The 13085-nt window shown below is 37.4% G+C and overlaps 1 protein-coding gene across 5 annotated transcripts in view; it reads left to right on the top strand.

Moving 5' to 3' along the window:
* The window catches only part of FARS2 (phenylalanyl-tRNA synthetase 2, mitochondrial), a 217615-nt gene that overhangs the window by 39414 nt on the left and 165116 nt on the right, over window positions 1-13085 (top strand). For 2 of the 5 annotated variants that reach the window (XM_039350726.1, XM_039350718.1), the window contains exon 2: window positions 9463-9599. The exons of the other annotated variants lie outside the window; for them this stretch is intronic. The gene's annotated coding sequence lies outside the window, so the exon portion shown is untranslated. The remainder of the gene's footprint in view (window positions 1-9462; window positions 9600-13085) is intronic. 5 annotated transcript variants of the gene reach the window in all.

Here is a 13085-nt window from a genome sequence, read left to right as displayed (position 1 = left end):
TTTTTATACTTCTTAACCCGTAGATGTATATATAATAAACACAAGGGAAGTGAAAGTTAAAAGCACTTGTATATATATTTAATGCTTTTGCACTTCTCATCTGCTTGATAAGCATTTTAGAACATAAAATTGGTGGGTTGGTGGTATGCAAAACTTTATTGGAAGTGTGCCCAAAAGGAAAAAAAAGTGGTAGAAACATTACTGTGAGAGTGTTAAGGAGCAATTTCACTATTTGCAGTTAGATGAGGACAAACATTTTATGAGCAGGCAAATCCTCTAATGATTTTCAATTTTTGTGGCATATTGTCTACATACTAAATGTGCCCATTAGCCAAAAAGCTTGCTTACTTCTAGATTAGAAAATCATGCAAATAATTATTCAGTAATTATATTTTGTAACATATTAGGTAAAAGTATTATCAGGATTAATGCAAGATTGTATATCTGTATATTGTTTCCCCACCATTTTTTTTACTAGTCCAGCAGCAGAATGTTAAAATAGTGTCTCATTTTCTAAGCACAGAATGAAAAAAGTGCATAGTTAGGTTAGGTCTAAGAAGCATATAAGTAAACAGCAGAATATAAAGTCAACCCCAATCTTGATTTTTGTTAACTATCTTTCTTAGGCTGATCTGGCTCATGTGAAGGTGAAAAACATTTGAAAAGCCTGGAGCTTTACTATTTTCAATATTTTAATTAGATATAATAATCTTAATGCCACAATTATTTCTATTATTTGAAGGTACACTCTAAGATTTATTGGCTGCCAGGCTTCTAGTAGCAATCCAGCAAACAGAGCCGGTCTAAAAGCACTCAGATCCTTTGTGATTATCCTTTAAGCCACTGTTTCTCTTGTCCGCCTCAGTTATGAGATCCAGAATTGGCATGAATAGCTATTAATCAGGAGAAGCTTCAGTTCTAAAGTTGAATGATGGCAGGGATGTATCTGTGCATTGTGCTTGGCACTGTGTTAAGAGAGAGACATGAAGTCAGAGGAGTGAACCTGCCACTTCCAGCCATTTGTAATAATTACAGATAATAGATGTAGACTTATGGGGTGGTGGAGGGCGTAGTCTACAAAATTAGTAGAATCTAGTTTAAAGCATTGTTCTATAGCAAAAAGTGTTCTTTTCTTTCTTTTCCAGGTAGAGAATAAAGAAGATGACTTTGGTGGAAATATGCAGGAACTGTTACCTAGGTCTTTTTTTTTAAATCCTGTGCAATGAAATAATAACCAGAAGCAACTCAGACAGATGCCTCTCTGGTTCATTGAAGAATAAGTAGGAGGAGACAGTTTAGCACAAGGAGAGTTGCAAGCTACTATTATTACAGCTAAACTCAATAAAGGTAGTTTTAGCCTTCTGGTGGAGTTGATTGCTTGGTCTGGTCTATTTAGTGGGGCTGTCACTAACACACACAGAATTTGACAAGAGTCTTTCTTTGAAAACTTCTTGTGCAGTGAAGCCTAGTATGTGGTAGCACATTCATGTTTCCAATCAGATATTGTGCTTTTGCCAGTTTGACAGCATAATAGCTTAAGCATTGCCCAGTTTTAAAGAGCACATTTGGTTAAGCCACTAGGAGGCAATGGAAGACCCAAAGTGGTTTATTTTTTCTGCTATTAACAAATGTAGTCTTTCCCTCCACATTCAAACTAATTGTCATGGCATATTGATGTAGATTTCTGCTATTTTGAAGTAGAAATACATGAAAAGAGTACTATAGATCCATACATAGGCTTAATAAACAAATTACTCTCCCAGGAAAATGAAAACAGACATCTCTGCTCCAGCCATGTGTATTGCCAATTCACCTGGTGCAGTATTCAGACTCCTCCCAAATGCTATATAGCCCTGCGGAAGGACAGACTACCTGAGCAGATTAAAAAAAACATGTGCTTCTTCCTCCCCTCCCTTCTTGCCCCTCCCTCATTGTCAGAATGACCCAGCTGCCAATCACCTCCTAACTGCCAATCAAACAGCATCACTGGGCAGACAGGGAGAATGAGACAAGACAAGATGGCTGCCCAGCAGCTCTGCTGCCACAAGCCTCTTGACAAGAGACTGAATAGAGCCCAGGAGTCATATAAAGAGGGAAACTAAAAGATAGACTGCCTTGATGAGAAGAGGTCACCAGAAAAGAGGCAGCAGCTGAGAAAACTGGGAGAGTGGGGTATGTATTTCCTTCCCTCACACTGGTATGAGGAAAATGGTCTTCAAGTTGTGTCCCTCAGATGGAACTGAGATTTGGAAGAAGAAAAGAATCAAGCTCAGCCAGGGACAAACAAGGAGAACAGATGAAGGAAAAGCAAAGACTTTGACAGAACAGAAATAGAAAGTAGAACCCAAAACAGAAAAAAAGTTTTATTATTAAGATTCATTTCTACAGTAGTTGTAGACATTTATAATTAACCATTCCTTTTTCTTTTACTTGTAAGCTTTCCTTTTGTAAAACAAAAACCACCCTGTAGCCACCAAGGGGAGATAGAAAAATCCAACCAACTGTCCAAGCTTCCAGCGTTTTATGTCTATTAAGTCTTGGTAATCTGATTTTTGGTGATTCAGAAAAAGAATCCACAGGTTCCCAGCCATTTAAAGTTTTCACTTCATTTTCATGTGAGCTAATTCACAGACAAGCAGGTTATTTTGTTTTAGCCTAACTGAATCCAAAACAAGTCTTACTCCAAGTATGAGGATCCACCGGGATGGGGATGGGGTGTGGGGGGAGGAATAGATCTATGGGGACAATCAACAAAATTTACATTGTGACACTAATGCTATGACTTAGATACTTGCATCAGATAAGGGGACACAAGTATGCATGGGGGGATTTGCATCATGATGCCACTGTTTGGATGTCATCATTTTAAAGTAATCTCAGTTTTCTGAAGACACATCGGGCCATAAAGTTTTGTTTTGTTTTTAAATATTAAAGCTCAGTTAGAAGCCATGATTTGAATCCTAACTTCTTTTAACTTTGACTTGCTCTCATGCTTAAGCCTAAAATTTCCTATTTTATTTTGTGGATTCAGTCTTCATTATACAGTAAATCAGTCAGGGATTTTGATTATTAGAATAACAGAGCAGCATAAACAAATCTCAAAAAAATAAGTGCCCGGCTCCCTGTAAATAGGCATATTTCCTTCCAAATGGTTAAAATAATGATTGTGAGTATATGTAATACATGCCTGATTGAAGTGCAGGAAAATATGAAGTGGGTGAAGGTAAACAACAAATAGAAGTGCAGAGAGAGAATAACATGAATAAAAAGAATTGAAGCAGAGATTGACTGTTGCAGACCAACTAACAGAAGAAAGGTAAAACAAAGGTAGCTGAGCATTTAAAAAGACAGATGTTGGGAAAGACCTCTAACAATTGTGAAATAATCATTGACATTTTTTGCATGACCATTATACAAACATGAATGCAGAATTGGATGTAGAGGCAGCAACATACTACATTAGTCCTCGACTTAGGACTATTTGCTTAATGATGCTTTGAAATGACAATGTGTTGGAATACATGTTGGAATGTATTTTGTATTGCAACAATTATAGACATATTCAACCTGTAGATGGCAATGTTTGTAACTTTGCTAAGTATAATCTATGATATATACTCTATGGTCTTTTTGTTCTGAGGAAAGTTTCCTGTTACAGTTAAAACAGTTAAGCAGCAAGGCCCTTGGTGACTGCACACTTTATTTGATCTGTAGGGCTACAGGGCTATATATAAACAGAATTTCTAACAGATTATGGGCCCAGATTAGAGGACAAATGTAACGTTCAGTACAGAACAGAGCAGCCCAGTCATAGCAAGCTACAGCAAATAAGTGCAAGATACAGCAACAGAAAAAAGCTGCAACTGAATAAAAGAAAATGGCCACTAAGACAGCTGCAACAAAGATTTCATTTGCAAATCTGACAAACCAGAACTACCAGTCTTGGAAATTCAAAATGAAAATGCTGCTAATAAAGGAAATATGTGGAAATGTATAAATGAAGCTAGGCCAGAACACCTTTCAGATGAGTGGATAGAGAAAGATTAGAAAACTCAGAACACAATCTCTCTTAGCATAGATTAGAAGATAATCAGATCATACACATACTGTATGTAAGTGTCAAACTGCTAAAGAAATGTGGGAAGGATTACAAAAGGTGCATGAAAGAGCTAATCTCAATAACAAACTGTATTTGATTAGAAAGCTATTCCAAACCAAGCTGATAAAAGGCCAGAATATGCAGGATTACATAAGGCACACCTTGGAAATGGTTGAATGCCTGAGAGATATGGGAAAAGAAATAAAAGATTTTCATGTTGCATAAACCATACTTAGTGGTTTATCAGAAAGTTGTGAAACGCTCGTCACAGCACTTGATGCACGTCCAGATGATGAACTAACATTGGAATATATTAAGGGCAAGCTTATAGATGAATGTAAGAGACAGAAAACATTAATAGCAACAGTGCTTCTGTTGCAGAGCCTGCTTTAAAAATAGGAATAAAAACAGTTACATGAAGCAAGAAACACGTGAATGTTTTGTATGCAAGAAAAAGAGTCATTTAAAAGCAGATTGCAGAATCTAGAAAGCTAGAATGCAAAAAGTACAAAAAGGCAAAAGTATAAAGGAAGAAACTGGTTTTGCTTCAGATAATGAACATATTTTTCAATCCAAAAATTGCACATCATCTTTGCAAGCATGGTATTTTGATTCAGGAGCTACAAGTCACATGACAAATGACAGAAATTTCTTTATTCACCTTGACCAGAGTAAAACAGAAAAAAAATCACCACATCTAGTGGGCAAATAATTGAATCGGAAGAAATAGGAAATGGTTTGTCCTTACTGTCCTATTTCTCAGAATATCACCAGAAAGATACTTGTGAAAAATGTACTAATCTTTTGTCAGTGAAGAAGCTCACAAAAACAAGGCAATGTAGTGACCTTCAAAAGAGACAGTTGTGTCGTCACAAAAAGGAATATCTTACTTGCAAGGGCTAAAATTACAGATGAACTGTATTAGCTGAACTGCAATGAGATGGCTAATACTGCCAAGGAGGAAAAACATTCAAACTGCATCCACACATGGCACAGTTCTGACATCATAAACAAATTAACTGAGAATGACTATGCAAATGGAATAAAAATTAGTCCATGTGATCTATTAATGAAATGCACCAGCTATATAAAAGGAAAAATGACAAGAAAGACTATCCAAGTGGAATAAAAGAAGAAACCAGGCCACAAGAGGTTTCAATCAGGAGATCCACTAAAAGCAATAAAAGCATCCCAGCCAAACATCTGTCTTAAGTTGCTCACATAGCATTAAAACCCAGAAATGGGAAGGAGAAGCCAAAAGAGGCTGCAGCCGCTACCCTGGTCCCCCAGCTGGAGTCAAGAGCCCCAGAAGCTCCGGTGCCAGTTTTTCGGAGAGCCAAGGCTGGACCCGCAGCAGCGGTGCCAGCTCTGCAGACAGCAAGAAGAAGAGGAAGTAGAAGGACAAGAAGAAGCACAAGAAACAGATTTACAGAACTCAGATCTGTAACGGGATTAATATAAGGAGTAGTTGTTGAGTGGAGGTGTTGGAATACATGTTGGAATGTATTTTGTATTGCAACAATTACAGTACAGAAGTATTCAGCCAGTAGATGGCAGTGTTTGTAAGTTTGCTAGGTATAATCTATGATATATATTCTATGGTCCTTTTGTTCTGAGGAGAGTTTCCTGTTACAGTTAAAATGGTTAAGCAGCAAGGCCCATAGTGACTATATATGATTTGATCTGTAGGGCTATAGGGCTATATATAATGGCTTTAGATAGGATGCTTTGCAGCCTATAAACACTTCCAACTGTTGCAAAACATTACACACACACACACACACACACACACACACACACCCCTTGAAGTCACATGATTGCATTCACTTAACCTGTGAGATCGCTTAATGACCACCACCAGGAGTGCTGGAATTGCATTCATTGAGTGAAGCAGTCATGTAACATCTCGCTTAATGATCACTTTGCTCAATGACTGAGATTCTGGTTATTGTTGTGGTCATAAGTCAAGCTTTACTTGTATTGTGGTTTACAAAGTCTGTTGTAAGCATAAATCATACATATCAGTGGAAGAGAGTTAAGTGTAGAGATGAGCAGGCTGAGCCTGAGGAGTCGAGCGTATCATCAGTTTCACACCCATAAAAGAAGGAAACACGCATGCTTAAAAACACAATGGCTAGATACAGTAGATCAAAGCCAATCCCAGACAGACTGGAAAATACGTAGAGAACTGGTCCTATTTAGCTTATGGCATACAATGTCAGGGAAATCTACACATGCTAGACACAATGCAGTCCTGACAGCTTAGATTGGTAGTTAATTTTGCTCAAATCTTGTACATCTATCCTTGCTGCACTGTAGAGGGAGAACTAGCTTTACACCAATTAACTAGTGATGCTTGGATTGCTGGCTCTTTTGGGTTCATCACTGGTCGCGCTTTGCATCGTGATGCTTCGCGTCCGATCAGGTCTAGCACCGGCTTCCACTCTTCGCACACAGTGCCCCTAAGGTTTTTTTCCCCACTGAAGTGGTACTCATTTATTTACTCACAATATTACACAATACAGCGGAGTACTGGGTGGGCAGGAGCTAGGGATCAACTGATGGGAGTTCACTTCATCTCTTGCAGCTGGATTCGAATAGCCAGAGTACAGAACATTAATGGCTGGCACTTCCAGCCTCATTAATCCTCCGCACCATTGCATCCCCTTTTCCTTTGGTATCTTCCATTAGAAATAGAATATACAAATCCCTCTTATTCACTCAGAATTAAAATGTGTCTACTGTCTTTGTGGAATGCATAAGCTTAACATATTCCAGGCTCTCATTTACAATTAAAAGTTGAAAGAGATCTCATTTATTCATTGATCATAGTTTATAGCCCTGCTTCTTAACACTGATAATAATTCTGCCAAACCCAGAATTTCCAGGTGTCATTGAATACATCTAATAAATATACCCAGGACATTGCATTGACTAACAATGTGTCCAGTCTGTCTCTCTAGCCTAATTACCCATTTCCTTCCTCAACCTTTCTTTGGTTTGAACTAACGAAACTACAATAATAAATTGATTTAGCTGTTGTCTTCTTCTCTATCCCTGGGGAAGACTGAAAGCTTGTAAGGGCTAATCAACTTCTCTCTATGAAGAAAGAAACAATTCTTCTTTACACACCCCATGAGTCTTTAAATGGCTCAGTAGTCATGGCTTTTTCTTCCTTACTCTGATTCTCTCCTCCAAACTGTAGCCTAGTTTTAACATAATTTATTTTAGAATAAACACAACTTTTCTCCATATGACAATGAGGAATTCAGTGAATTCAGTGAAGAGTCTCAGACATTTCTGTTGTAAAGTGTGATGGGGTTGACTTTCTGCATCTTCTAATAAAGAAATGTACAGATAGTCCTTGCTTGTTCAGTGACTAAAGTTACCATGGTGCTGAAAAATAACTTTAATTTATAACCATTTATGACCTTCACAGCATCCCTCAGTTATGTGATCACAATTACAGTCAGTATACATTGTCCTATGCCTGATCTGTTTTTTCCTCTCCTCTTCAGCACAAACTGATTGGAGAAGAAGGGATTGCAAGGGAGTAAGCTACCATATTTGCTCTTCTACAACATTGAAAGCAATGTAATCATGCCAGCAGTGGGAAACAGTCAGGCAAAGGATAGATTGTCTATAGCAGTGATGGTGAACCTTTTAGAGACCGAGTGCCCAAAAACTGGCCCTGCCCCGCCCCTGTTCCGCCCCCCCCGCCTGCCTGCAGGGCCACTCACTGCCTCCAGGGCCCACCACAGATCACCCAAGCAGCCCAGCAGCGCCATGGCGGCCACACCCTCTGCCAGCGCCCTGCAGCATCAACTCTGCGTGATGGGGCATGAGGGCAGAGTCTTGTCTCGCTGCCTGGCTGCTATGTCCTTGGCTGCGCTGCTCCGTGTGGGCCACGCTCAGGGGTGACTCTCCTCCATGGAGGCTGCTGGTGAGGAGGGGTTTGTGGGGGGAGGCAAGGCTGGGGCAACAGCATGTGTGCCCACAGAGAGGCTCCGAGTGCCACCTCTGGCATGCGTGCCATAGGTTCGCCACCACTGGTCTATAGGAATCTCTTGCTTTCTCCCCCACTCAGAAAAGAGTGGAGAGAAAAGGATTTCAAGAAAATAAGTTGCTTGAATAGTGTATCAGTAGCTCCCAACAACAGGTTGCTGACACAATTGCATTGCTTTCAAAGTATATAAGCAGGCCCTGAAGCATTCCAAAAGGCAGGGGAGTGGTTAGGGGGCAGAAAAAGCTGAAGGTATAACTCAGTAGTCTGGTCCCTTTCCAGCCAGAAAGCATAGTCATAGTCATGTGATTTCTCACTTAATGACTGCTTTGCTTAATCATGACAGAGTTGCCAGGACAACCTGTAAAATTGGCAGTATCTAGATTCCAAAATTTGTTTTTTTTTTCTATTTTGTTACATGTTCTTAGTGCTTTGTATATATTTTCTCAATAATCTTTCCTAGCTTTATGTCATTTATATGATTTCTAGAATTATAGAAGGAAGGAGTGGCTTAGAATCCAGACAGGATACTATCCACAGTTAACCACTAAGTTGTGCCTGAAGTGAAAATTGAACAAGAAATTTTCTGGCTGTTCACATGTATACAGAATTGAATTTTTATTTAACTGAACTCCAAAAAGAATTCTGGATGATTGATGATTATGGTAATAATTTTATAAAATGAGAAGACAACCTAGTATTCTTCTGTTATTTTGAATTCATCTTCATAGTTTTCTGCCCTTGGCTAGCTAGAGCTGATGGAAATTGAAAACATCTGTGTGGCTTCAGGAATACTTATTCTTTTTATAGATAATTTCATGGCACAGTACTACTTAGCTATGCAAGATATGCATGTTTCATATGAGTATGATGAGGTCTGTCTTTCTTTTATACTCCTCCAAAAGTGTTTAAGGTGGTTAAATATAAAATGAGTCAGAATTGCAATTATACAAATTAATATAACACATAAAAGTATATTTGCTTGAGAACATCTTTGCCTACCAATAGAGGTAAGATCTTAACTGAGAAGGCATTTTCTCACATTTCATAAAATGTGATGGTATTGTTAATAGGATCAGGAGAAGAATCTTGCTCAAAATCTTAAGGCTAGGCAAGGTCATGAGGGAAAATAGTTCTTGCATTACTCTACTAGCCAGATATAATACCTAGCACTGCATCCACAAATAAAACTAGTAATCAGTAAATCTGTTTTGATGAGCTTACTGTGAAATCAATATTCATGTACTGATCACAGTTAGCAGTTTGACTGCAGCACGCTGCAAAATTCCTAAACACTTTTCAAATGTGGTGCTGCACAAAGTGCATCAATATAACCCAAAGCATTGTTTTCATTTTACAGGTGAGGACCTTATGCTGAGAAACAGCAACTTGGCCAAGACACTTTGCAAATCTCCCCAGAATAACATAGTGTATGCAGGCAATTTGACTATAGTTCAAGAGAGAGTAGAAGCAGAACGAAATCTTTCCTATTACTAGGTGAGCATTCTAGTGACTACATTCTATTGCCTAAGGGATACTCTTTTATATTATTTAGTATTAAAGAACTATCTGCTGCTGTTGAATTGTGGTAACTGAAAAAACTCAGGTGTTCAGAAAATTCAGAATATTTTTCCTATTCTACAATTCATGGGAATTTCCAAGGAAAGACACAACAATAATTATGAGAAATGAAAAAGCAACCTTTTTTTTCCTTTATAGAAAGATTAAAGCAGAGAGAAAAAATGATACCTGATTTCCTTTTTTTAAAATGTTTATAACATTCTTTGTACTGTCAATGGCTTTGACCTGAATAAATTACTCATCTTCAAAGCCAGCAATATATTAGTCTGGCAGTACACTAAGCATGCAGCTTTGACTGATTGAAGAAATTGCAAAACTTCCATATGCTTACTAATCTTGGTAGTGTAAAAATTCTTATGGGGCTGTTAGTACTGAGCGTATGGACAACTCCTCTCCCCTCCCAAATTCTTCACAGCCATGTTATCCTATTTTGTGCTTAGGGATATTAAGTAAATACATCATTTTGGCATATCTTGGGTGATTTACAGATTTTTCCAAATAAACTGGAAAGAGGCTTACCAGAACTGCAACTGAAATGAGCACATAATGTAATGAGTATTGTACTTAAATTAAAAAATCCGTAATTTTCTTGAATGCATAAAAAAAGAGGTGGTTATTTGGGCTCATAAATGTTGCTTATATCAAAGCATTATCATTTTCTCATTTTCAAATATTAAATTTTAATGACTTGGAGCATTACAGCTCATTTACATAACTTTATAAATCTGAATCATCGCTTGCACAAAGTTTACATTTGCAGCTGGGATTTTCCTTAAAGTCATGAAATACTAGCCAATAACAATGTATCTTTGTGATTGGAATAAGTTTTAACTAGACAATGGTGGAATGCCCGTCATTCTCAAAGACGGAGCTATTCAAAGCTAGTGAGTGTAAGAACATTTGTCAGATTGATGGATCTTACTTTTTGGAACTTTTTCTGTTTTGAAATGAATGTGGAAATTATGTATGCTGATTTCAGTCCCTTTAGAGAGGAAAGAAGGATTTTAAAATTGCCGATATAAAACAGGTTCTGACCTGTCCTTACTCTGTCATTCGGGTAGATAGATCTTAGTTGATTTAAACCTGTTAAATTATGTGCTAGCATGACTTAATCCTTTGGCAATATTCCTCTTTGCTGTCTGCATCCTACTGCCCCTCTCGCATCCAATGGCCTCTCATTGAAAGAAATCTTTCAATAAGTAAATAATTTCTGATCTGTAAATTGGGATGTCTTGTTTTTTAGTTTTTTCACATCTGAGCTGCAAAAAGTTAGATGATCTTTAGGGAGTTTTATCTGTTGATAGCTATAGCTACAACATAGCTACTAGTCATCTGGAGCTCTATATTTTAGCCTCACCTTTCAATAATTGAGGAGTCTTTGATCCAAATTCTAAATGTATTAAAATTCATTTTAAAAATGAAACAGGTTTTTTTTCTTAATACAAATTTGGCTTGACTTTTTAAGGCAGTGATTGTTTTGATACCTTAAAATGGTTGTCAGGCTGGTTTATTATAAAGTCAGTAAATTAAAATAGAATATGATGTGATAATTAAAAATACCCATCAGTTTAAACAAGTTCAGACTTGGAACAGTAAAAAGCAAAAACAAGACATTTTAAACTCCTAGGAAAGTGAAAGGTTCTGGCATTGATAAAGAATAGCAGTTAGCTGATTGTCCCCCTCAAAAGAAATTATATAAATTAGATATAAGCTACACAAAGGAAAGGTTGCCTCTCTATTTTTGTCGTTCATATTTTCACATGGCATACGGAGAAAAGCAAATTATTGTAATGAGCAGGACAATTAACATGGCAATAGGTATCCCTTTTACTTACCATGTCCCACATTGCATAGAGCTTTAAAAACAAGAATTAATGTATTGGTTTGGAAATTGACTGTAAGTAGTGACAAACTACTTGTGATTAAGCTGACCAAATGGGATCTGTCTGGCCAAGGTAATTAGCTTTAGGTAAACTGCTTAATTCACTGCTCTAACTATGCTTCGGAAAGCATAGTGACAGCACAAAGTTAGATCTAGGGCCACTTGATAATATGGACATGATCCATTAGGAGGACTTGAGATATTCTAGAATAGGTTGAACACAATCTTCTTGGACAGATGATCCATCTATCTTGTCAGGATTGATCAGTATTATCTGTCACTCAGAACATCATCAATTCCATACTTTGGTCCCTTTACATAATTTATAATTTATATGGAAGCAGGAAGTGTGTTTTCTTGCTTTGCTTCTTCTTATCTCAGCTTTTCAGTTACAATGCATTTCCATCAAGCAAGTTTGCCCTCCTTGGCCTTGTTTCAAAATAAGTAAAGCAATGGTGGAATGGAAAGAAAACGTACAGCACTGAGGGTCTGTGGTGTTAATTAAAAAAAGTAGAATGGAAGACACAAGTATATTTTTTAACATAAGCTATCCTCACATCCAAGAAAATAAATTCTAAGGGAGAATATGATTTCTATTTAAGAACCCAAAGTTTATCTTTTTGGCATGGTGGAGATGAGATTTTAAAGTATTCTTATTCATCCCTATTATAAATTTAGAAGATTTATGGTGTTTCTAACCAAATAAATGCTGTTTTGCCACAGGAAGCAAAATATAGCGAATACAAGAAAGCTTTTTCTCCCCCAGGTTATATTATTCTTTTTTTGACCAAGAGTAGAAATAGAAATTACCTAGGTAGTGTTCAAGGATATAGCTCTGTGATAAATTTTAGTTATTGCAAGAACTAAAAACACTGTTAAGAGGAAATCCAACAATTGTCAAGGGTAAGATACAAGCCTTATTTATAGTGGAAGCTATTATTTGATTCTTCTGTCTTTTTCTCCTTGCAAGATCTAGTTCTTAACACAATATACCATAGGATGTAGTAATCCCATGTCTTCCAACTAGGATGGCTTTAATGTAAGGTACAACAAATACACAGAGGAAAAACTGTTAGTGGTTATTGCTGTATATTATCTCACAGATTAGATATATCTCCAGACAATAGTGGAGTGAGAACCGGCTCTTTTGTGTGTTTGGGAGTTTCTCACAGCCACCTGATTGGCAATCATGGAAAGAGAATGTTGGAGTTCTTAGCTTGGTGTCCCCAAATGTGTTTTAACTACAAATTCCAGATTTCTGTCCAGTATGACTTTTGGCATGATCCTATTGGGATTTTCTTAGTATGCACTATATTTCCCAATAATACCAATTTTTGTGTAGTTTATACACTGAACTGTTAAGAATATAGCATCAGACTTAGTAAATAGCAATAGCATTTAGACTGATATACCACTTCACAGTGCTTTACAGCCCTCAATAAGCTGTTTACAGAGTCATTATATACTGCCCCCAACAATCTGGGTCCTCGGAAGGATGGAAGGCTGAGTTGACCTTGAGC

This window comes from Crotalus tigris, unplaced genomic scaffold (assembly GCF_016545835.1).
Source record: "Crotalus tigris isolate CLP2741 ecotype Arizona unplaced genomic scaffold, ASM1654583v1 scf7180000017567.3851432, whole genome shotgun sequence".
Taxonomy (NCBI): Eukaryota; Metazoa; Chordata; class Lepidosauria; order Squamata; family Viperidae; genus Crotalus; species Crotalus tigris.
The sequence above is the reverse complement of the archived record's forward strand: the minus strand, read 5'-3'. Positions and strand labels throughout refer to the sequence as shown.